Source organism: Callithrix jacchus, chromosome 4, assembly GCF_049354715.1.
Source record: "Callithrix jacchus isolate 240 chromosome 4, calJac240_pri, whole genome shotgun sequence".
Lineage (NCBI taxonomy): Eukaryota > Metazoa > Chordata > Mammalia > Primates > Cebidae > Callithrix > Callithrix jacchus.
Window position 1 is genome coordinate 17442230 of NC_133505.1, and position 21742 is coordinate 17463971.

At 44.4% G+C, this 21742-nt stretch overlaps 1 protein-coding gene and 1 long non-coding RNA gene across 28 annotated transcripts in view; one reads left to right on the forward strand and one right to left on the reverse strand.

Annotated features, from left to right (window-relative positions):
• Positions 1-21742, reverse strand: part of PHACTR1 (phosphatase and actin regulator 1) — a 586860-nt gene that overhangs the window by 18420 nt on the left and 546698 nt on the right. The gene's annotated exons all lie outside the window — the stretch shown is intronic.
• LOC118152769 (uncharacterized) lies at positions 161-9800 on the forward strand. Its single transcript, XR_013533755.1, has 2 exons — positions 161-299; positions 4697-9800. It is a non-coding gene; the product is annotated as an uncharacterized LOC118152769 (long non-coding RNA).

Below are 21742 nucleotides of genomic sequence, written 5' to 3' on the forward strand. Positions count from 1 at the left end.
GACTTTCCTTCACAGAAGTCCCTTTCTTTCCCTGTGGCCTCCTAACTTGGGGACTGTGGCCTCTTGCCTCTCTCTCTCTCCCTTGAGGCTAAAACCTGTCTCCTGCCTCTTCTGTGCAGACCCAGTGGGAACATAAAGAGGCCTGTGGCCACAGGGACATGTGAGAGAGTGTGTCTGTCTGCAAAGAACAATAGCTGCTCTTCTTCTGGTCCTGCTCTTCTATTCGGAAGCCTTAGAAGACGTGAGTGACAGAGGAACAGAAATGACACTCCTGTGGCCAGGCATGAAATTTAGCCACTGTAAGTGATACATCATAGCCAGGGCATGAGCCTGTGATGACGCCATGGGTGGAGGCAGGGACGGGCAGTGGGTGGCATGTCGTGACAGAAGTAGCCAGGGAACGGGCATGGCATCCGAGGGGAGAATGCCTGTATTAGGTCCCAGGAATGACTGACATGGATTCAGGGGGCCTGAGCAGGAACAGACAACTGTAACTTTGAAGCTATTGGTAATTATTTAACAACCCTGCAACTATCCAACATTCCACTTCACTCATTGGGATGAAGTATGTCAGAGACTAAATCATTGTGGAGGGAATTTTAGGCTTCTCAGAGACCTCTGTTGGGATTGAAGGGGTAGCAAGGATGCCCTCTCAGTTGTGGAAGTTGCAGTCCCTCCTTGGGAATTAGAAACTGGCAAGATATTCACATCTTGAAATCTGAAGAGAGATCCTAGAGTGAAAATATTAGGTGACTGAAGTCTCCAAATATAACTATAGTTGGTTCTCTGTATCCATGAGTTCCACATCCTGGGTTCTACCAAGTGTAGATGGAAAATATTAATAACACAAAAAAACAAGTCTAATGATTATTGATACAGCACTTATCTTGTATTAGATACAAGGCTGTATAGCCTGCAGAACAATGAGCCAATTAAACTTCTTTATAAATCAGATATTATAAGTAATTCAGAGATGATTTAAAGGATATGGGAGGATGTGCATAGTTTTTTGCAAATACTAGGCCATTTTATATAAGGGACTTGAGGATCCTTGGATTTTGGTATCCAAGGAAGTCCTGGAATCAATCTCCCAGAAAGGACTATATTTTTAATTCAAAGCTTGTTGTCCTTTGTATTTCTCTTTATTGCACTGGGCCAGAATCAATTGCTTCAGTGACATTCCAGTGTTACCACCACACATCCTATACAGGGAATGGGTTTCAATGTCTCATATAGTTTGGATATTTGTCCCTGCCCAAATATCATGTTGAATGGTAATCCCCATTGCTGGGGGTGAGGCCTGGTGCAAGGTGCTTGGATGGGGATCCCTCATGATCTGGGTCTGTCTTCTTAACAGTGAGTTCTTGCGAGATGTGGTTATTTAAAACCAGGTGCCAAAACCCCATCTCTACTAAAAATACAAAACTTAGCTGGGCATGGTGGCACATGCCTGTAATCCCAGCCACTTGGGAGGCTGAAGCAGGAGAATTGCTTGAACCTGGGAGGTGGAGGTTGCAGTGAGCAGAGATTGTGCCACTGCACTCTAGCCTGGGCGACAAAGTGAGACTGTCTCAAAAAAAAAAAAAAAAAAAAAAAAGTGTGTGGCACCTCCTTGCCATGTGATATGCCGCCTTCTTCTCCCTCCTCCTTGATTGGAAGCTTCCTGAGGCCTCCCTAGAAATCAAGCAGATGCCAGGACCATGCTGCCTATACAGCCTGTAGAACCATGAGCCAATTAAACCTGTTTTCTTTATATATTACCCAGTCCCCAGTATTTCTTTAGATTAATGCAAGAATGGCTTAATACAATGCCAGAGAAAGGAGCTTTGGTCACATACCTGCCTGTCAAACCTATAGCACCCTGAAAGTGTTGGAAATTGCATTCCAAAGTATTTTTCAGAGTATAAAAACATTTCCCTATTATTCCTTTTCAGAATATCCCTGTGGTATATAAAAACGTATTTGTGTTTGACCCAGTTCCTATCACAGAGCACCTACAGCCCTTGGAATTTCTGGAGTCTCAGGAGTGTATTGTGTTACTTGGAATGAGTCCCTTTGGATCATACTGGAGTTTGTGCTAATTTGGTGACTTAGGATGGGGCTGGCCACCAGAAGGATCACACGGTTAGAAGCCTGGACTTTCAGCTGGGAAGCGTGAGGGTGGGAGCTGGAGGTGAAGTTCTATGGAAACTCTTGAACCACAAGATTAGATGAGCTTCCAGGTTGCTGACCACGGGGCTGGGGGGCACTGCAGGGAGGGTAGCACCCAGAGGGTGCAGAGAAGCTCTGCCTCTCTCCCCCGATACCTGGCCCTGTCCATCTCTTCATCTGGCTGTTCATCTGTATCCTCTGTAGAAACTGGTAAAATAAGTGTTTCCCTGAGTTCTGTGAGCTGTCTTAGCAAATTATTTGAACACCAGGAGGAAGTTGTGAGAACCCCAATTTATAGCTAGTGGGTCATAAGTGACAACCTATGACTTGGTATTGGCGTCTGAAGTGGGGGGCAGTTTTGTGGGACTGAGTCTTTAACCTATATGATCTGATTCTATCCCAGTACAAAGGGTCAGAATCAAACTGAATTACAGGACACCCAGTTGGTGTCTGCTGAAGGATTGCTTGGTGTGTGGGGAACTGCCTCACACAGAAGCGTGTGGGGTCACAGAAGTGTGTCATGTTAAGTGTGAGAGTAGAGTGAAAAAAGTTTCTTTTTTTTTGAGAAGGAGTTTAGCTTTTGTTGCCCAGGCTGGAGTGCAGTGGTGCGATCTCAGCTCACTGCAACCTCCACCGCCCAGGTTCAAGCAATCCTCCTGCCTCAACCTCCTAAGTAGCTGGGATTACAAGCACCCACCACCATGCCCAGCTAATTTTTTTGTGTTTTTAGTAGAGACAGGGTTTCACCATGTTGGCCAGGCTGGTCTTGAACTCCTGACCTTAGGTGATCCACCTGCCTCAGCCTCCCAAAGTGCTGGGATTACAGGCCTGAGCCACCCCGCCCAGCCAACGTTTGTTTCTTTTTTACTTTGCCATCCCATTAAGACATTTTTGATCCCCATTGACAAGGGCCAGCTGTATGTTTGGAAATTCGCAACATTAGAGGGTCTAAATTTGGATACGGTCAACTTTTTGAGTTCTTTCTAAAATAGCATTCTCACGCTGCGGGAGGAAAGTGATGATTATACAACTGAGTGAGCTAGTGTCAGAGGTCTGGAATGCAGCTCACCGACTCCACTTTGAAAGATCTTAACAGCTCTTTCTCACCTGCCAGTTAATTTTCCCTAAAAATACTTGCTGCTTTTTATAAGGGATGCACAGCCACTTTTATGGAATGGTTTGGTAATACCCAGGCTTTCAATGAAGCTAAGCTTTGGGGGCAGGATGTTTTGAGAAAGCCTTGTAAATGTGGGTGGCGCCTGCATCTTGGAGGTCAGGCCAGTGTTTTGGACTCTTATGCAAAGTGTCTGTAGACTACAATGTTCCCTCATCAGCTCGGGCTGTGCCAGCCATTGTTTTCATTACTGAACATGACAACTGGCTCTGTGGTGGTTTTTCTTTTTTTTAAATGGGTAGTCATATTTGGAGGGGGCAAAATGGAGTGACTAGACTCTGATCAGAGAAAATTCTCTTATTAACTAGGCTGCTTTATAGTCAAACAAACCTAATTTCAAATGAGGTCCTCTGTTTATGTTTAATTTCTCTGGAAAGGGACTGAGAACATCAAGACTAATCATAGCTATAAAATGCAGCTGAGCCCTCCAGAAAGGCATGTGCTAGAGTTAGTTGTTTTGACTTTGAAAATGAGATTTGAGAGAAAAATGATACGGTGGCATTGTAATGACAAAGCACTAAGTAGCTCAGGAGCTAGGAGGTTTGGGTTCTAGTTCTAGCTCTGCTCTGAACCTATGTAGCTCAGACAGGGTATCAGATCCAGCTAGGCCTATGTTCTTTTCTCTGCAAATAATAAATACTAATTTAATAAGCTAAAGCTGATTTAATGCCTATAATGTAAGGGTATGGTTCCAAGCACTGTGCGTATTTTAATTCATTTAATCTTTATGTTAAGATATTTAACTGAATTCCAATTGTAAAGTCTCCTTTGCTTTGGGAAGTTACATATTTGTAGATTTGGGGATTAGGAGGTGGACATCTTGTGCAAGGGTGGTCAATATTTTGTCTGCCATAATTACGATACTTTACTAGTCAGAAGTTGCAAACTGACACCCGGTGCACTGGATTTGACTCTATCAGTTCTCGTTGGCATGCTCGGAGCTTACACTTTTTTTTTGGAGATGGGGGTCTCACTCTGTCACCCACGCTGGAATGCAGTGGCACCATCTTGGCTCACTGCAACCTCTGCCTCCTGGGTTCAAGCGATTCTCCTGCCTCAGCTTCCTAAGTAGCTGGGATTACAGGTGCATGCCACCATGCCAAGCTAGTTTTTGCATTTTTAGTAGACATGGGGTTTTGCCATGTTGGCCAGGCTGGTCTCAAACTCCTGACCTCAGGTGATCCACCCACCTCAGCCTCCCAAAGTGCTGGAATTGCAGGCATGAGCCACTGAACCTGGCCGGTTACACCTTTTTTTTGAGCCTGAATGCCTTTAGACAGAGTGTGTGTCCAATTAGCCCAGTCCCCAGGTCTCACTTAGATAATACAGGTGAGCACACTCACATCTGTCTTGCCTTTTCTTTTTTTCCAGATAATTCCTGGACCCCAAGGGACTCTGCGTTTGAGACCCCTGGATGAGATCATCAAGTGATAAGAATTCCAATTTTTGTTTTCCTAAGTCTTTCATCTGCCAATCTACCCAACATGAACTAGGGGCCACATAGAGGGCCAGGCATGTTCTTACAGGGCTCACAGACTAGAGGTGCACATCTGTGATTACAATGTGCGTGGTAAAACTGGATCAGCAGTTTGGAATGTAATAAAATATCCTCAAAACAATAAGCAAGTTGGGCATGACTTAGACTTTCACTGCCCATGTAGAAGGGACTATATACATTCTTGCACATCTCAGTTGGATATCAAGAGCTGAGTCAAACAAAAACCATTCAGCAGTGGCATGGAAGTGGGGGTGGCTGGGCACGAGGCAAAACTGTGAAGGAGATAAAGTGTCTGTGGTTCTGCCTTTACTCTGCTCTGTGGAGTCTTCCCCTCTCGAGTTCTTAGAATTATGTCATCACTCTTGCTCTATCTCATTCCTGTCAAGACTTGTTTTAGAAATCGGTGCCAGAGACTCAGCTACATTCAAATGTAAACTCATTCATTCATTTAGCAAGCTACTTATTAGCGCCAGCTCTGTGTCAGGTTCTGTGTTAGGTACCAGGGTACAGTGATGAGCAAAACCAGTCCTTGCCCTTCTGGAATAGAGACGATTGGAAGGGGATGGGGCGGGGGGGGGGGGGTCGCCATTAATCAGAGTCACAGAAATAAGTGTAAAATGTAGCTGGAGTAAGGGCCTGGATCTGACCAAATAGGCTTCCAGGAGGAAGTGACACTGTGCCCAGAGCTCAGGGATGGAAGAAGGATGCTCCCTCTGGGCAGAGAATAAGGGGAGAAGGATGATGGGAAGGAGGGCAGGGGCCAGATGCTGTGGGTATGATTTGAATCTGTGTCCCCACCCAAATCACATGCAAACGGCAATCCCCAGTGTTGCAGGTGGAGCCTGGTGGGAGGTGATTGGATCATGGGGGTGGTTTCTCATGAACAGTTGAGCACCAACCCCTTGGTGCTTTTCTAGTGAGCGTGAGTGCATTTTCGTGAGATCTGGTTGTTTAAAAGTGCGTAGCACACTTCCCCCTTGCTCCTGCTCCCATGTGAGACCCCTTTGCTTCCCCTGTTTTCCACCATGATTAGAAGCTTCCTGAGGCCTCCTCAGAAGCAGATGCCAGCGTCACGCTTCCTGTACAGCCTGCAGAACAGTGAGCCAATTAAACCTCTTTTCTTTATAAACTCCCCAGTCTCAGGTATTGCTTCATAGCAGTGCAGAATGGCCTAATACAGCTGCTTCCAGGATTTTGATCTTCTTTTTCTAAGATCAGTGTGAAGCCACTGAAGAATTTAAGTTTTAGGGAGTGAGAGGAGAGGTGTGAATGAAACGATCAGACTTACAATGGAAAAAGATCACGCTGGTTGTTATATGGAGAAGGGATTGGGGAAGGCCAGAGGTAACCTGAGGAGAGGCTTCGGGAAGCTTGGCACAGCTAGTAAGAGACAATGGAGGCTTGGGTGAGGCTGTGCGGTGATGTGTAAGCTTTTAGAAAGTCATGTAGACACGGCATATGAGTGGACAGGAAGAAGCAGGTGTACAGAATATCTCCTTAGGTTTTCTAACTCATGCAACTAGATGGATGGGAATGCTGTTCACTGAAGCAGGGGCATTACAAGAGGACCAGCGTGTTTGTGAAGGAAGAGTGGAAGAAAACCATGAATTTGAGTTTGGATCTGTTACTCTGTTGTCAGAATGCTCCTGAGACACATGAATGAAGCTGTCATATAGATAGCCGGGTACGTTTAGCTCAGTGGAGAGGAGAGGTCTAGGCCATTGAGGGAGTCTGCAATAGAAACAATATTTGAAGTCATGAGTATGGAGAGAGTAGAGAATGGGAAGAGGAGAGGGCTTAGGATGGAGCCCTGCAGAATTCCAGTATTGAATGCATGGACTAGATGATGACCCTGGTGTAGATTCTGAGGAGGGGCAGTTCTTGGAGGTAGGATAAGAACTAAAATATCCTATCATGGAAGCAAAGTAATGGGAAACCTTGCTTAGTAACTAATGCTAAGGCTTTCTGAAGTGGAGTCAAAGGTTGCAAGAGGATCACACTCACACCTGCTGAAGGTCAAACCAGGGGATGTTCCAACAGACTCAGTTAAACAACTGAAGTCAGCATCTGCTGGCCTTCAACACCTCAGCCGAGAGTACTCTCATTAACTAACCAATCACAACAGGCTTGTGATTTAGGATTTCTGCCTGGCCAATGAACTACTTCTGAAGATCACTTAAAAGTGTTTTGTGACAATCCTCCATTTAAAGAAAAATCTCTCCTGCATCCTGTGTTATGGGGCACTCTTCAGGGCTGCCCTGATTTGGTGTACCCCAACTGCCATTCTTTACTTCCCAAATAAGTGCTATCTGCTTTGACCTCCATGTCAATCTTTTTGTTAACAGTAAGATGATAGGTATGGTCAACAAAGAGTGCTGAGTGTTGGCTGGGCACAGTGGCTCACACCTGTAATCCTAGCACTTAGGGAGGCTAAGGTGGGCGGATTGCCTAAGCTCAGGAATTTGACACCAGCCTGGGCAACACAGTGAAACCCTGTCTCTACTAAAAATACAAAAAATATGGCCAGGTATGGAGGTATGCACCTATAGTTTCAGCTACTCAGGAGGCTGAGGCAGGAGAATTTCTTGAATCCGAGAGGTGGAGGTTGCAGTGAGCTGAAATCATGCCACTGCACTCCAGCCTGGGCGACAGAGTGAGACTCCGTCTCCAAAAAAAAAAAAAAAAAAAGTACTGAGTGCCACTGTAAGGTTAGATGAGGCCTCAAAAAATGCCCACTAGGTTTACCACCATGGAGGCTGTTACTGACAATACCTAGAGCCCCTTCAGTGGGGTGGCAGGAAGAGAAGCCAGATTGGAGAGGGCTGAGGTCAGAGTTGGGAAAGTGGATGCAACAAGGATGGAGGACTCGACCATGAAGCCTGGCTTTGAAGGAGGTGAGAGAAGTAGAAGTGAAGGAGGCTGTGGTGGAATTTGATTTTACTTATTTTATTGTTTATATTTTTCAGAGATGGGGCCTCACTCTAGTCACCCAAGCTGGAGTGCAGTGGCACCACCTTGGCTCACTACAGCCTCAACTCCCCGGGCTCAAATGATCCTCTCATCTCAGCCTCCTGAGGAGCTGAGATCATATGCATGCATCACCATGCCTAGTAATTTTTAATTTTTGGTTGAGTTGAGGTATTTCTGTGTTGCCTAGGCCAATCTCAAACTCCTTGGTTCAAGCTGTCCTCCCACCTTGGCCTCTCAAAGTGCTGGGATTACAGCCGTGAGCTACCACACCTGGACACGTTTTATTTTATTGTACTTATTTTATTGTATTTTTTTCTCAGACAAGGGCTCACTCTGTCGCCCAGGTAGGAATGCAGTGGTGCCATCTCAGCTTACTGCAACCTCCACCTCCTGGGTTCAAGCGATTCTCTGGCCTCAGCCTCCTGAGTAGCTGGGATTATAGGCACGTGCCACCACACCTAGCTAATTTTTGTATTTTTAGTAGAGATGGGGTTTCACCATAGTGGTCAGGCTGGTCTTGAACTCCTGACCTCAGGTGATCTGCCCACCCCTGGCCTCCCAAAGTGCTAGAATTACAGCATGAGTCACTGTGCCCAGCCCAAATTTTATTTTTTAATGGTAGAAAATGGGGCATGCTTAATGGAAAAGAATCCAGAATAGGTGGTGGGGGGTGGAGTTCAATTACCTCAGCATAGGAGGAAGATAGAGACGGTAAGAGGCTTACCCAGTTAAGTCTGTTTACTCCATATTCCTTTGTCTCTGTTTACTCATGTAAACTTTGTGCAGGATGGTCCTCTCAGGGGGAGGTCAAAGGGGAATTGCCCATTAATGGTGTTTATTCTGGGCTCTGGAACCTAAAGCTTTTATAATTTGTAAAACCATTCTTTTAACTATGTTAATTATCCACAGGTGTGTTGACTTAGAACCTCTGTTATGAAATCTTTACTGAATAAATGTGAGGATGGGACAGGCAGTCTTGGTTGATTGGCTGCATGTGCCCTCTGAAAGCTGCCAACAAGCATCCCTAACCCACTTTCATCACTGAAATGGGTATAAGAGTGCATTTATTCATCTGTTGTTGAGTCAGGGTCTGCATGTCAGACCTCCGCAGGTGGTGACTGATGTCTCAGGTGGTGACCCCGCCATGATTGAGGTCACAGGTGGTGACCCCAACGTGACACTCACCACATCTTGAGAAGGCAGGAGGGCTTGGGATCCAAGGGACGGAGGTGGCTTTATTTTTGAGTGGAAGAGGAACAGCTCTTTACTGGGACAGTGTGGAAGCAGGACAGAGTGGGTTGCATGTAGATGTGCAATGTTCAGTACTGGAATTATAAAGGAGTTCCCAATTGGTAGCTTTTGCTTATTCTTTCAAGTTGAACTATACTGAATATGAGTTATTTTAGCTTCAAATATTACCTTTCATTGGGAGATTTGTCCTTGAACAGAGACAAATTCACAAACCCAAGGCATAAAGCTCCAGCTTTGGAATTCTAGTCATCAGAGTTTTTGGGGGACATCTTGCCATCTTCACCAACAAAGCAGCCACCTGCTCAGCTCATTTTATGATCGATCTACCTGGTGCATCTATTAAGTATTGGTTAATAGATAGCTGAGCAGCAGAGCACAGTGACGTGGTCACTTGTATGAATCATCCCAAGGAGCTGATAACTCCAAGAATCAAAGTTATGTTACAGTAGCATGCTCAATGTAAGCAACCCCAACAAAGATGCCTTCTGAATATACTGTATCTTCCTTGCTCCCACCTTGCCAGTAGATTTAGCTCATTGTATCTGATTAAAACTGACATTAAATTGAAAAAAAGATCCCAACTATACATCTATATGTAATCACTTAGCTAGGTGTCAAAGGCAATGATTTTTGGAGATAAATTTTTATATAAAGTGAATCATCCAAAATTAAATGTTTAATGTACTTTCAAGTGATCTTAAGTAACTTTGCTAATATATATGTGATCCTGGTTTATAAAATATCTGAGTAGCAAAATGGTTTCCATGCCTCAAATAATTTTTTCTTTACCATGCACTATGGATAAATAATTCTCCATTTATGGTGAACTGAAAAATCTCTGGGTTCCTGTTTAAATGCCACATGGCATCAATTGCCATATGTAAGTTTTCTATTTTCTTTAAAAATTTAAGATTGGATCTTGCCTCTTTTTCATTCTGAACAATGCTGTCTCTACTGCTCACCATAAGAAATAATCAAATAAATGGAAGCTTTCTTTTTGCATAGACAGACTGACGAAAACAATAAAAGTCCAAAAAAAGGGACACCAGTTTTGACCTTGGAAAAAGAAGACTGGTAGAGAATGTAGCAGCAAGATGCCTTAAATGTATGCAGAGCAGGCAGCATTGTCTTTGCACATTACAGCATTTCCCTAGAGAAGTGACAAAACCCTTGTAGGTTTTGCTGGTCTGACTTGTTGAGGCCGACAGAGATTAGTTCTGCTGCACAGAGCTAATGGGCTTTCTGCTGGTTCCAGAACACCAAGGTCACAGCTTTCATTAGCATTTACAACTGCTTATTGTTTTGAGGGCCCTGATTTTAAAGTCTGGATCTCTGAAGCTGTATCTGCATTTCAGGACAAGGAAAAAACAGAATTTAACTTGGGTTTTCTGCATCTCAGCACCAGAGGAAGGTAACTGCATTTTCAGACAGATGGAAAGAGAAAATGCAAAAGACCTCGTGGAAAATGACAGAAAATAAGGTCCTCTCTCCAAAAGTATGAGGAGGTGGGATTTTCTAACAGGTATCCTAGATGGGAGACTGACCAAGTGTAGATGGGCATAGTGGGATCAAGGGATGGGAGAAGCACTGAATTCTACCCCCTCTACATCCTTGGGAAACTTCCTCCCGAGAACCTGTGAGTTCCAGAAGGATTGGGGCATTTCTGTCTGGCCTTCATTGTTACTATATCCCCAGTTTCTAAGAGAGCATATTAGATGCTCATTTAGTAATTATCCCAGATCCCACCAGTTCAGATGCCACACATGCTCCTTGGATGATCTCATCAACACTCATGACTTCCAAGAGCATCAATATACGGATGATTCCAAAATCTAAACCTCCAGTCATATTTTTGAGTTCCTGACCACCTTTCTTTTTTGAGACGGAGTTTCGCTCTTGTTACCCAGGCTGGAGTGCAATGGCGCGATCTCGGCTCACCGCAACCTCCACCTCCTGGGTTCAGGCAATTCTCCTGCCTCAGCCTCCCGAGTAGCTGGGATTACAGGCACGGGCCACCATGCCCAGCTAATTTTTTGTATTTTTAGTAGAGACGGGGTTTCACCAAGTTGACCGGGATGGTCTCAATATCTTGACCTCGTGATCCACCCGCCTCAGCCTCCCAAAGTGCTGGGATTACAGGCTTGAGCCACCACGCCCGGCCTCCTGACCACCTTTCTAACTTCTGTCTCATACTCCTGTGGGCTATGAGACTTAAAGGGTCCCGAATGAATTAATTCATCTTCTTCCCTCATACATCTTCCTCTTCAGGTAGTTTTGCATGGGGTCCCAGTGAGATGCCTAGGCTGTGAAACTGGGAATCAACCTGTCTAAACTTCATTCTTGATGGCCAATCAACTGCCAAGAGTCCTACACCTAAGCCATCTCTCATTCCATCCACCACCACCTTGGGAAAGCAGTCCATCAGCATCTCTCCCAGCTGCTGCCAGCCTATCCCACTCTGGTCCTCCTCTAGCCCAGGCAGAATGATCTTTCTAAAAGACTGATCTGATCACACCACTCTCTGCTTGAAAAGTAAGCCAGCCATTACTGTGCTCACAGGACAGAGTCAAAACACTCCATGTTCTGAAAGATTCTTCATTATCTGGCTTCCTGTCAAGAACCTCCCCGTCCTGTCCTTCACACAGAACCATCTCTTCTGGGTTCCTTCCCAATTTGCACGCCCTTCCTCACAGCTTTACCATTCTTTCTCTTCCTCTTTGTCTGGCTGACAGTAATCCCTAACATTACAGCTGAAAGCGTCAGTATCACTTCCTCTGTCTGCTAATCTCTTGGGTTAAGTGTGTTATAGTGTGCAACAATATTCCTGCATGTCCCATACCCCAGTGCTTGTTATACTTCCTTTCATTGCCTGTCCTGTTCACCAGACTCCAAGGCTTACACTCTGTGAGGCCAGGACCACCTCTCCCTCACTCACAACTAGGAATTGCTTCCTGCACATAAAATCTGAGCAGGTGCACAGAACACCCCCCCACCACCCCAATCCTGCACCGAAGGGCTTTGTGCTTGGGGTTTAATACTCTGTTGCCATTTCAAACTTTTCTATATTTTTTTGAACAAGGAACCTCTCACTTGTTCACCATGACATCTGCTGAGCTTGGCACAGAGTGTGGTAACTGGAGACGCTTAATGTTTGTGATAATTAAATGGATGCTACTCCGTGACTTTCCCTTACCTTTAACCTTTACCGCTTTCTTGGTTCTTTTCTTAGGGCAAACAAATGTATTCTCCATTAGAAATAAAACTCATTAAAACAACAAAAAATGAACAAAGCTGTCCTTTGCTAGCCTCTTCCTCCAGCTCACCCCTCTCACCAGTCTGCTCTTGGCTGCCATGGTCCAGGCTAGAGGCCTCAATAATCCTCGAGTCTGGCTTCTGTTCTCACAGCTCTACGGACTGGTTCTTAGCAGGGGTGATTTTGCCTCCTAGGGTGCATTTGGTAGTGTCTGAAGTTATTTTTGGTTGTTGCGATTGAGAGGGTGCTATTGGCATCTAGTAGGTAGAGGCCAGGGTGCTGCAAAACATTCTCCAATGCATGGGACAGCCCCCACCACAAAGATCATCCAATCCAAAGCATCAACAGTGCTGAGGTTCAGAAACCCTGCTCTACTGAATCAGTTCTTGATAAGGTCTGATGGAAGATGAATTAATTCATTCAGGACCCTTTAAGTCGGTGATTTAATTGTCTAATCCATTGGCCTTTTAGAGCCCTCATTTTACTAAACCTTTCTCTATTATATGATACCTTTGACTGAGAGTCTCATATTTTCCTCTTCATATTTCCTAGTTCCTGCTTCTTGGCAGATCTCAGGTGTGATAAAAGCCCAGGGGTGCCCTCTCCTTCAGAGCGGCTTTGGGCAGTATGATGCATGCCAGGGACCAGCTTGGGTCAGCCTACTGTTGAGCAAGTGAGACCTTGAATGAGCTGGCATTCCTCTCTAAGCCTCAGCCTTTTCATCTCTGTATGATGGAGCAAAGACAATCCTTTAACTGCCAGTCCTGGTTAAACTTCCTAGTATTTTAGTACTAAGAAGGGGCAGAGGAGAAATTGGGAGGTGGAGAGGACATAGCTAGGTTGTATTACTCCTCTGTTAACAGGCTTCTGTGGCCTGATGTTGCACTAAGAATAACACTTGAACTCACTCCACACCATACCCTGCAAGTCAGTGCAACATGGCTGCAATGCGTCACTGACCTTCCCTCCCTTATGCACGGTAGGATAATCCAGCAGCACATTCGCCGTGTAGGGAAGATGAGATGCCTCCTCTGATTCTACCAGGCAGAGGTGGTAGTTCTGTCTACGGAGTTCCCCATCTTGACGATGGCCTTATCCATTACATTGATGATACCTGTATACATCAAGATCTTCTCAGCTGGACTATGAATGCTTCAAAAACACAAATTGCATCTTAGTTATCTCTGTGTTCCTAGTACTTATTATAGCAGCTGGCACATAATAGGGGCTCATTCAATTCTTTTATGTTGACGAAATTAACAAGCTCTCACCCCTGGAGTTGTGCCCATGGGATGAATGAGAAGGCTGGGCTTATAGGAAGGCATTCCTGCCGCAGAAGAGGGACTGCCGGGAGGGCTGAATAGAAGTTTTGATTTTATTCCTCAGTCCTATGCCCTTTTCTCTCTGCAAACTGAGCAGAACAACTCTTAATACTGTTGATCCGCACACCCAGCTCTTTCCAGGAATTTCTGTCAACAATTTTCAAATTTCTGTCATTCCTAGGAACAGTTAGCCTGGCTAGAGGAGAGAGCAGAGAGGGGAAGATGGACTGGGACCCACACATCCTGGCCTCCCTGCGGCACTCATCAGAAGGTCCCTTGAGCACATGACATCCCCTTACCCCTCCACGCCCAATTTCACTATATGACAAATGGTCATAATGACATCTAGTCTGCCTGCTGTGTAGGACTGTCAGGGGTATAAAAGGAGAATTAGATGTGAAAGTCCCTTTTAAAAACAAGTACAAAGCATGAAATACTATTTTTGGTAACTTGGAAAAGGTCCCTTACCTGAAATAAACTGGTTACACTTGAGAGAATATTTTTGGCTTTATTCTCTGGAGGCTATGGCCCCAGTGCAGTGGCCTGTGGCTAAGATGAGACACTGTGAGATAATAACCCGAAAAAGTATTGTAATATTGCTGGTCATGTTGAGTGGAAATCACTTTTGGAGTAATGATGGGACTGTGTGTATTACTAGGCATCAAATCCATTAAAAAACAAAACAGTAAGCCAGTTGAGAGCCTGCATAGTGAACACTTTCAGTATTATGAGGATTAGTGGACATAAACCCCACGTCAGGATGATTTTACTTTGAAAGAATATCTGAGTTGTTATAACAGAAATTAAGATAGTTAATGAAGTTAACCAATGAACATACTCATTTCAAAAAGACGATTTCTTACATGAACAACCAATCAAAATGAGTGCCAAAACAATGTGATGCCAGAAAGCTAAGGAACACAGGGGAAAAGATAAATGTCCAGTACCTGACCACTTTACAGTGAGTGAGGAGACCCGGTCACCTTTAGCTCAACTCATCCAACCTTCCAAGCATGTACTATATGCCAGAAACTGGGCTAGGCCTTCAGTTAGAGAGATATATAAAAACAACATCAGCAAGAGCGACCAGGCACAGATGATTTAAAAAATTCTGCCATCAAATATATACTTTGTTTTATCTTTTGCTATTAGCCTCTCCTCACACCTTAAAAACTAAAATTTAGCCTTTGCTTTTCCCTGCTCCTTTCCAATAAAGAGCTCTCCTGGGTACCTTTGGTAAAAAACTAACACTCTTTCTAGGAACACAAAATATTTTTTAAATAACCCTCTGTCAGAATCTTCAACAGCTGAATATAATCTGATCAAGGGAAAAGACTGAGATTGAGGCACAACTGATGCACTGACACCACTGCTAATCATCATGCTTCATAGACTCGTGGGAACAAAAAACCACACTGAAGTCACAACCTCAAGCCCATCGTTGGTCCTCTTCCTGCAGCACTGTGTCGATTTTCCTGATCTCTGCTGTTTCCCATGGTTTCTATGTCAGTGGTTCTCAGTCGTGTAGCACGTTAGAATAACCTGTGTCACCTTAAACCTGGGCCACATTCTTCACCAATTAAAATCAGAATGTATGAAAGTAGAGCGTAAGCACTGCTGTATTTTTTTTAAGCTTCCCAGATAATTCAAGTTTGCACTGATGATTGTAAAGAATCCCAAGTATGTGCTTCTCACAGCATGGTCCCCAGCATCAGCATCACCTGGGTGCTCTTTAACCTGCAAACCACTGGGCTTCAGAGCTAGAATCAGAAAGTCTGGGAGTGGGATACAGCCATCTGTGCTGTTTTTACAAGCTCTCTCCAGGAGATGCAAGTGCATGCTAAAGTTTGAGAACAGCAGCTCTGGATGCTATCATAAAAGGTTGAAGGAGGCTGCTTCAATAGGTGGGTGGACATGCGAGCAGGTAAGGTTAGGGAGATGCGAAGATTCAGAGACAGCCTGCATATCCTGAAAGGGGTTGTCATTATTAACTCTACTGAAAAGAAGGAAGTCACTGAGCAATAAGGAAAGAAACAGCATGGGCAAAGTGTCAGCCTCCATCTTCAGGGGAAAAAGGGAGATTTGTATTCTATCCTGTGGAAATAAGATGATCCCAAAGGAGTCAAGAGCTATGATTTAGACGAATGGGTTTAACATTTATTTAGTATTCATTTTATTTCCATTTAACTTGATTCAATTTAAGACATACCTGTTGTACATTTTCTGGATAAGGTGCTGGATGGGTGGGATTCAGAAAGATGATTATGATTTGTAATAAAGCCCTGTGAAGTCAGGGATTGCATGTGTTGGATCTGTGTCCCCACCTAAATCTCATGTTCAATTGTAATACCCAGTATTGGAGGTGGAGGCTGGTGGGAGGTGACTGGATTATGGGGGTGGTTTCTCAGGAATGGTTTAGGACCACTCCCTTGGTGCTGTTCTCCTGATAGTGAATGCGTTCTCATGAGATCTGGTTTTCTAAAAGTATGTGGCACCTCCTCCTCTCTTTCTCACTCCTGCTTTGTTTTCTGCCATGATTGGCAGCTTCCTGAGGACTCCGCAGAAGCCAAAGCTGCTATGCTTCCTGTACAGCCTGCAGAACCAGGAGCCAATTCAATCTCTTTTCTTTATAAATTACCCAGTCTCAGGAATTTTGTTGTAGCAGTTCAAGAACAGACTATACAGAAATTTGGTACTGAGGAGTGGGGTATTGCTACAAAGATACCTGGAAATGTGGAAGTGACTTTGGATCTGGGTAATGGGCAGAGACTGGAAGTGTGTAGGGCTCAGAAGAAGACAGGAAGATGAGAGAACATTTGAACCACTCCTAGAGAGTGGTTGAATGGCTGTGACCAAAATGCTCATAGTGATACGGACAGAGAAGGCCAGGTTGATGAAATCCCAAATGGAAATGAGAAACGTATTGCAGATTGGGGCAAAGGTCACTTTTGTTCTGCTTTAGTAAAGAACTTGGCTGCACCATGCCCCTGCCCTAGGGATCTGTGGAGCTTTGAACTTGAGAGTGATGATTTAGAGTATCTGGCAGAAGAAAAATCTAAGCAGCTAAATTCAAAAGTAGCCTGGCTGCTTCTAACAGCATATACTCCTATGTATGAGCAAACACATGACCTAAAACTTGAACTTACATTTAAAGAGTAAACAGGGTAAAAGCAGAAACTGCAGCCTGGCCATGTGGTAGAAAGAAAAGCCCATTTTTGGGGTAGGAATTCAAGTAGGCTGCAGACATTTACATAAGTAAAAAGGAACCAAGTGTTAATAGCCAAGACAATGGGGAAAATACCTGGAAGGCATTAGAGACCTTCACAGCAGCTCCTCCCATCACAGGCCCAGAGGCCTAGGAGGGAAGAATGGCTTCATGGGCCAGGCCTAGGGCCCCGCTGCCCTGTGCAGCCTTGGGACATGGCTCCCTGCATCTAACTCCAGCCATGGCTCCAAGGGGCCCAGGTACAGCTCAGGCTGCTGCTTCAGAGGGTGCAAACTGTACACCTTGGTGGCTTCCATGTGGTGGTACAAGAGTACAAGAGTTAAGAAGATGGCTGACTAGACACAACTCCAGCGCACAACACCCAGCAAGAGACACGCAGAAATGCAGAGATCTCCTAGCTCCAACCAAGGTACCAGGTGCATTTCAGTGGGTCTATAAGGAACTAAAACAGATATACAAGAGAAAAAACAACCCCATTCAAAAGTGAGTGAAGAATATGAACAGATACTTCTCAAAAGAAGACATATATGAGGCCAACAAACATGAAAAAATGCTCATCATCACTGGTCATTAGAGAAATGCAAATCAAAACCACATTGAGATACCATCTCACGCCAGTTAGAATGGCGATCATTAAAAAATCTGGAGACAACAGATGCTGGAGAGGATGTGGAGAAATAGGAACACTTTTACACTGCTGGTGGGAGTGTAAATTAGTTCAGCCATTGTGGAAGACAGTGTGGCGATTCCTCAAGGATCTAGAAATAGAAATTCCACTTGACCCAGCAATCCCATTACTGGGTATATACCCAAAGAACTATAAATCATTCTACTATAAGGACACATGCACATGTATATTCATTGCAGCCCTGTGTACCATAGCAAAGGCCTGGAACCAATCCAAATGCCCATCAATGATAGACTGGACAAAGAAAATGTGGTACATATACACCATGGAATACTTCATAGCCATAAAGAACAATGAGTTCATGTCCTTTGTAGGGACCTAGATAAATCTGGAAACCATCATTCTCAGCAAACTGACACAAGAATAGAAAGCCAAACACCGTATGTTCTCACTCATAGGTGGGTGTTGAACAATGAGAACTCGTGGACTCAGGGAGAGGAGCATCACACACAGGGGGCAGTTGGGGTGGTAGCGGAGAGATGGCAGGGGGTGGGGAGGGATAACATGAGAAATGCCAGATATAGTATGCACCTAAAGTAAAATAAATTAAAAAAAAAAAAGTTGAGGCCTAGATTTTAAAGGATGTATGGAAAACTCTGGGTGTCCAGTTGGAATCCTTCTGCAGGGGCAGAACCTCATGGAGAACCTCTACTAGGGCAGCACAGAGGGAAAATATGGGGTTGGAGCCCCACACAGAGTCCTCACTGGGGCACTGCCTTGTGGAGCTGTGAGAAGAGGGCCACTGTCCTCTAGGCCCTAGAATATGCACAAACAGCTTGCACTCTCTGCCTAGAAAAGCTGCAGGCACTCAATGCCAGTCCATGAAAGCAGCTCTGGGGGCTAAACCCTGCAGAGCCACAGAGGCAGCGTTGCCCAAGGCTTTGAGAGCCCACTGTTCATACAAGTGTGGCTGGGATGTGGGACATGGAGTCGAAGGAGATTATACTGGAACATTAAGATTTAATGACTGCCCTGCTGGGTTTAGGACTTACACAGGGCCTGGAGCTCCCTTCTTTTGGCTGCTGTCTCCGTTTTGAAATGGGAGTATCTACCCAATGCCTATGTTCTCATTGTATCTTAGATATAACTAACTTGTTTTTGATTTTACAGGCTTATAGGCAGAAGGGACTAACCTCGTCTCAGATGAAACTTTTGAGTTGATGTTGGAATTAGTGAAGACTGGGGATTGGAAGGCATGATTTCATTTTTCAATATGAGAAAGACATGAGATTTGGGAGTGGCTGGGGGAAGAATGATATGGTTTGCATCTGTGTCCCTACCCAAATCTCATGTTCAATTGTAATACCCAGTGTTGGAGGTGGGACCTGGTGGGAGGTAATTGGATGATGGGTGCAGTTTCTCATGAATGGGTTAGCACCATCCCCTTGATGCTGTTCTCCTTAATAGTGAATGAGTTCTCATGAGATCTGGTTGTTTAAAAGTATATAGCATCTCCTGCCGAATGCCTCTTGTTCCTGCTCCTGGCATGTATGACATCTTACACCCACTTTGTTTTCTGCCATGATTAGAAGCTTTCTGAGGCCTCCCCAGAAGCAGAAGCCACTATGCTTCCTGTACAGCCTGCAGAACCATGAGCCAATTAAACCTCTTTTCTTTATAAATTACCCAGTCTCAGGTATTTCTTTACAGCAGTGCAAGAATGGACTAATACAGAGATGTGTTGGTTTCCTGCCTTGGGGAGCTAAGAGGTGGGTCGTTCTCAGTTCAGAATTTATGTCCTCTCTTAACCTGTTGCATGTGAGAATTTCCTGACTGTCTATAATTTCTTCATATAAAAATAGATAAGTAGTCTATTGCTTTCTTGGTTCTTATGGAAGATGCAACAAACAGTAATCTCCATGAGTCACACTGAAAAACAGCTACAGTTCATTTGTCAACTCTGGTTGGTTGCTAAAGGCAGCCTGGAGCTCTGCGTTGAGAAGGATTCTGAAGCCTGCCCACACCTTTACAATTAGTTCTGTTGTAAATAAACCCTCCTCAGATCATCGTAATTAGGAACCATCTGTTTCCTGGTGGAACTTTGACCGGAAGATCATGATAGAGAAAATCTTTCTTTTTGACGAAGGTATTCAGATTTGAGACACTGAGGCTATCCAGAGAGGAAGGAGACACTTGCCTTGATAGTCATATAACCACATCAGTCTTGGTGATGAACAGTGACAGATACGGCAGTCAGGTTAGATTATCTTTGCACCATTTCTCTTTAAGGGTAGAGAGTTCCATGGGCCCAATACTCCAACTAAGAGAACTAAGTCAAAAAAATTCAGATGACTTACAAATAACAATCTCCATGTCACAAAAATACATAACTTCTAATGTTTGCAAATTATCCCAGCTATTTCTGGGATACCCCAGTTGGTTTTTTTTTTTTTAATTTTTTTATCTATTTTATTTTTAAGTTGTCTTACTCTGTTGCCCAGGCTGAGGGCAAGTGATGTAAAGGTAAAAATAGGCAACAACGTGCCTCCTTCCATGTCTTTCTCTGACTACATCTGCTGGATTCCTCCTAGGAGCTGAAGAACATGTATAGCTTTTTTTTTTTTGAGACGGAGTTTCGCTCTTGTTACCCAGGCTGGAGTGTAATGGCGCGATCTCGGCTCACCACAACCTCCGCCTCCTGGATTCAGGCAATTCTCCAGCCTCAGCCTCCCGAGTAGCTGGGATTACAGGCACGTACCACCATGCCCAGCTAATTTTTTGTATTTTTAGTAGAGACTGGGTTTCACCATGTTGACCAGGATGGTCTCGATCTCTGGACCTCATGATCCACCCGCCTCGGCCTCCCAAAGTGCTGGGATTACAGGTGTGAGTCACCACGCCCGGCCTGTTTTTGTTTTTTTGAGACAGAGTGGCTGGAATGCAGTGGTGTGATCTCGGCTCACTGCAACCTCCATCTCCTGGGTTCAAGCAATTCTCCTGCCTCAGCCTCCCAAGTAGCTGGGATTACAGGTGTGCACCATCATGCCAAGCTAATTTTTGTAGTTTTAGTAGAGATGGGGTTTCACCATGTTGGCCAAGATGGTCTCGAACTCCTGACCTCATGATCTGCCTGCCTCAGCCTCCCAAAGTACTGGGATTACAGGCGTGAGCCACCGCCCTCGAATGTCACCCCAAAGGGCCAATCTCTCATCTTGGGGTCATCACACTTCCTAAGGAGATGGGTGAGGGTAGAGGGTGGGGAAGAAGCTAGGAGACGTGTGGCAGGAATCCCCATCCTTTCCCTCCTCATTCAATGGGGCTACAGCTTTTTTCCTTACAGCTGTCTCCCCAAGTCTCTTCTGAGCTTCTGTTTCTGGAAACAATAACAACTCAAGTTCAGATGAGATTTCAAGCTATTTAGAAACCTAGAAACAAAAACCCCAAGGAGTCTCAGATGCTCAAGTGGAGGGAGGTTTTGGATGCGTTATTTTGCTAAGTTTTCTATAATTCTCCTTTAATAAAGTCTTATTTTACCTACTCTTTCTTGACCCATGGTCCATAAATTTAAACATAAAGCTTCAGTTTTAAGCCAAGAGCCTTGTAGCCCAAAGGAATGGTATGAATATAGACACGTTCATTAATCTCTAAGTGTTTTCCTGTAGCACGAAACTCTTTCACAAAATAGATTTTCCTGTAGATGTAATGCAGCAACAAAGAGACCCTCTCATCTCCCCCCAGACTTTTTGTTTTTACAGGAGCAAAGCAGATTTGAGGAACGTCTAACCAGTCTAGATTTATATTTTTGCATTCTTTGAAAATTGGTTAATTATAATGAGATCAGGATAGATGGAATTTTAATGATGAAAATAATGGAATGAGTTATTTATCTGGGAAAGAGAAATAAGGAAAAGAAGGGGAACTGGAGAGTAAATGGAAGTTTCAAATAGACTTTATCCTTTTCTTTTTTTTTTTTTTTTTTTTTTTTGAGAAAGGACCTTGCTCTGTTGCCCAGCCTGGAGTGCAGTGACACAATCTTGGCTCACTGCAACCTCTGCCTCCCAAGTGCCTGGCTAATTTTTTTCTATTTTTTGTAAAGACAGGGTTATTGCCATGTTGCTCAGGCTGCTCGCAAACTCCTGGGCTCAGGCAATCAAACTCCCTCACCTCAGCCTCCCCGAAGCGCTGGGATTACAGGCATAATTCACTGTGCCTGGGCTTTTCTTTGTTTTTTTTAGAGGCAGGGTCTTGCTCTGTTGTTCAGGCTGGAGT